Source organism: Gekko japonicus, unplaced genomic scaffold (genome assembly GCF_001447785.1).
Source record: "Gekko japonicus isolate JY-2015 unplaced genomic scaffold, Gekko_japonicus_V1.1 scaffold515, whole genome shotgun sequence".
Taxonomy (NCBI): Eukaryota; Metazoa; Chordata; class Lepidosauria; order Squamata; family Gekkonidae; genus Gekko; species Gekko japonicus.
In genome coordinates this window covers 1,023,105-1,027,478 of record NW_015164680.1, presented here as the reverse complement: position 1 = coordinate 1,027,478, position 4,374 = coordinate 1,023,105, and positions in this window count along the sequence as shown.

Genomic DNA, 4,374 nt, shown 5'->3' with positions numbered 1-4,374 from the left:
TGTGTTTCACTATGCAGTGTAGAAAATGCCAGATTATTATACTTACCTGTGTGTCCTTGGATGCACGTAAAGTATCAATTTCCTCCCTCTTGCTAGTGAGGAAGGACACTAACCATTTTGGGACCTGCTCTGAGTGTCACAGTGGTGGTAGTGGTGGAAAAGAGCTGTCAAGTCACAGCTGGCATATGGCGATCCTGTAGGGTTTTCAAGGCAAGAGATGTTTAGACAGTTTGGTGTAGTGATTAAGTGTGTGGACTCTAATCTGGGAGAACCGGGTTTGATTCCCCACTCCTCCACCTGCAGCTGCTGGATGACCTTGGGCAAGCCATAGTTCTGTCAGAGGTGCTCTTGAAAAGAGCAGTTTCTGTCAGAGCTCTCTCAGCCCCACCCACCTCACAGGGTGTCTGTTGTGGGGAGGGGAAGGGAAAGGAGTTTGTAAGCCGCTCTGAGACTCCAAGTGAAGGGCGGCGTATAAATCCAATCTCCTTCTCCTCCTCCTCCTCCTCCTCCTCCTCTTCTGCTTCTTCGCCTGCTTCTGCCTAGAGACCCTGGGCTTCCTTGGTGGTCTACCATCCAAATACTAACCAGGACAACCCTGCCTAGCTTTCAAGATCTGATGAGATCAGGCTAGCCTGGGCTATACAGGCTCCTCTGAGCACATTAACGTGAGAGGTGTGCTATACAGGCTCCTCTGAGCACATTAACGTGAGAGGTGTACAAGTAGCCCAGCTCAGGTGTTTTTTCTAGTAATGTATATCTGGTAGGCCAGGAGAAGGCGGCTCCTGGCATGCACACCCGTTAATTATACCAGATCGTTTTGCTTGGCCCTGAGGGCCAGTTCTCCCCTTAAGAGACCAAGCTGGACCACTGCTCTGCTATGGGGCTGGCAGTTAGAATTGCCAACCTCCAGGCGGGCCTGGGGTTTTCCTGCAAGAAATTATCTCCAGCATACAGAGACCAGTTCCCCTGGAGAAAAGGGCGGACTCTGTGGCATCAGATCCCCCACTGAGTTCCCTCTCCTCTCTGGACTCTGCCCTTCCCAGGCACTGCCCCCAAATCTCCAGGAATGTTCAGACCCAGAACTGGCCTCCCTTCGTGGCAGTACCTCTGGGGGGCTTGACTTGCTCCCTGTCTATCGGGTTAAATACAACTTCTCCCTTCTTCTTTGTGTTTGCTGGCACGCGTCCCTTCACAAGAGGTGGGTATTTGGCACTCAAGTCACCAAAGGGTGCCTTGCCCATGTTTTAGGTCATGCAGAATTACCTTCTAAATTCTGAATCCCCTGAGGGAGAGTCTGAGATCCAAACTTGTCTCTGTATAAAGCAGGGCTATTTTTGGGCAGGAACGCACAGGAACGGAGTTCCGGCTGGCTCCTGAGTTGGCCACGCCCAGCAGGAACACATTAGCATAATAGGCCACACACAACAGCAGAAACTCATTAGGGGTGTGTGGCCTAACATTCAAAGGGGTTCCTGCTACAAAAAAAGGCCCTGGGTTTTGACAACAAACAAGCTAAACAGAATAAGAAGGGAAAGGTGGGTGTGGCTGGATGACCACACTTCTGGTAACATGGGGGTGTGGCCTAATGTGCTAATGAGCTGTGCTGTCAGGGGTGTGGCCCAATATGCTAATGAGTTTATGCTGTTGGGTGTGGCCTATTATGCTAATGAGTTCCTGCTGGGTTTTTTCTACAAAAAGAGCCCTGGTCACTATAAAGACTTGCATCATCCAGCCCTAAGCTACAGTGGAGCTACTGGGGGCTCCGCCCCATTCCTTAAAAGGCCGGCCCCACAAGATTTTTTGAGAAGGTTTTTTTTAGAAGAAGATTTTTTTAGAAAAAACCGGGGGGGGGGGTTGCATGTGCACAGCCCCTGCTTCTTCTCAAAAGATCCTTTAAATGCTTTTGAGAAGAAGCAAGGGATGGCACATGCACCTCTCTCCCTCCTGCAAGATGTAAAGGACCCTCCAGCTGACCGGTGGGCCACTCCTCCCAATCAGCTGAAGGGCCCTTTAAGCCTTGCAGGAGGGAAGGGTTAGGGGTGGCCGCCGGCCGTCTGGCTCAGGGGCAGATTGGAGCTGACATAAAAATAATGCCAGCCCCACCAGGAAAAAAATTGCCCCACAAGCCACAAAATCCTGGCTACGGGTCTGCTTATAGAATGTGTCCTCTCATCTTCAGCGAAGGAGGGGAAATTTTGCCACTGAAGATGCCCACTTGGCCCCTAGATCTTATTCATGACTATTCCCATGTTTAGGGATTCTAGTTTGGGAGATGAAACAGTGACCACTACACCTTCATATTGTTTGCTAGCAGGATCTTTCTGTTTCACCTCTCTCCCGTATTTATTTTGAGACTTCTCCCCCCCACACCTGTACTTTGAGACTTCATTGTTGCTTTTGTTTGTGAGCATAGCTGTTATCATTAACGGCAGATATACCCTTAAGTTAGAGCAAATAAAAAAGGAGATGTAAATACTGAAGCACAGAGAACAGGGATGAAACCGGCATGATACACAGACCGTGGAATGTATTGCCACAGGAGGCCACTGGTGCTAATTGGGCTTAATAAAGGATTAAATTAATGGCAGACTAAGAACACCATTAGCAGTTATATGTCATATTACATGCAACAGAGACCAATGTGATCACCTTGGGGGGGGGCAGGGAACATTTCTCTGCCACATGCTGCAATGCCACAGGTCAGCATTGCGAAATTCCACTTGTTCAGAGTGAATAATATTTTTTGACATGTGGACAAAACACTACTTGTTATTTTTTTTCATGATGAGGTCATCATCCCTCCAGCCAAGAAAGAGATTGTGCTGATTGGTGATCCAGTGAACCAGTTAGGAGATAATTTAGATGGTTATGTTTTCCTCAAAAGATTTGAGTTTGCAGCTTGGAGTCTCTTGGGGAGAGCCAGTTTGGTGTAGTGGTTAAGAGTGGCAGGACTCTAATCTGGAGAGCTGGGGGAAGAGGAAGGAGGAGGAGAAGGAGGTTTTTGTACCCTGCTCTTCACTACCTGAAGTCACATTTCCTAGGAAGAAAAGCTAAAGGGACTGAGACTTTTCAGTTTAAAAAAAGATGACCAAGGGGGAACATAATGGAGATTTATAAAACTATGTTTGAAACAGAAAGAGTGGAGCAAGAGGAAAAAAATTCTCTCTCTCCCCAAATACAAAGTTGATGAGCAATAGATTCAGGACTGACAAAAGGAAGTACTTATTTACTTGCGTGAATAAAATGAGGAATTCACTGACAGATGTAGCAATAATTCAACTGCCTCACTGCGTGCTCTCCCGCCTCTGATATATTTAGAGAAATCCTTGTTCTTTATGTTTTTAGCAATATGCTCCTAAAATTTCATTTTGCTTGGGTTACCACCAACTGGTACTTTGGTTTTGTGGCCTAGCTGAGACAGAATCCATTTCCATTTGTATCACTTTTTCCCACAGGGCTTTTCCCCCTCTATCATCTGGTTGGCAGGCAGTCCTTCAACAGGTGCTGTCTTCCATTATTGCATTTGTATGCTGTTTTTATGTTCTGGCTGGGTTCTTAATGGTTTGCTAATCTTAGCCATGTTTATGCTCTTTATGATTTCATTATTTTTTACTTTGTAACTCTCCTCAAGCAGGTTGTCTGAAGAGGCGGCATACATGTTCTAAATAAATATGTCTGAATTATTTCTGCTTATTACTCAATTGTTAAAAACCCTAAAATCCGATCTCAAAACAGTTCCAAACTTAGTGACATAGTGAGAGAACAATCAAAAGCAAACAACTTTAGAATAAGGAAACCATCCAAGATGACGATCTGGCGCTGTTCCATAAGGCTTTCTACCTCGCACCCAGGTCTGTCCATTCCCACATTACAAAGATTTGTATTTGACACCCTTGTAAGCAGTTACCCCCATTTTTAAAAAGACTTATGGAATCAGACATTCACTTCTGTTGCTTGGTGTTTCTATTTCTTTTAAAAGAATCTTGTGTTTCCATCCGAAAATGAAGAAATGAACTCTGCCTGAGAATAAGACTGGCACCCTCTGCACTGGCTGGGGCCCAGGTAGTATGCCTACAAACAGATAAGGCCAGCTGCAGATTTGAGGACTGGACACCAGCACCAGAGCAAACTAATGTATGCAGTAGCCACATCACCCGCTCATAACTTTAATGCCAGCAGCTCACAAAGTAGGATTTTTGCTCACAAGATTCCACAGCTTAGAGGGAACATTGCCTGAGACTAGACTTGCACCCTCTGCACTGGCTGGGGCCCAGGTGGTATGCCTACAAACAGATAAAGCCAGCCACAGATTTGAGGACTGGACACCAGCTACATTATATAGGTGACTGATACAGAAGCACCAGACTACTCCTG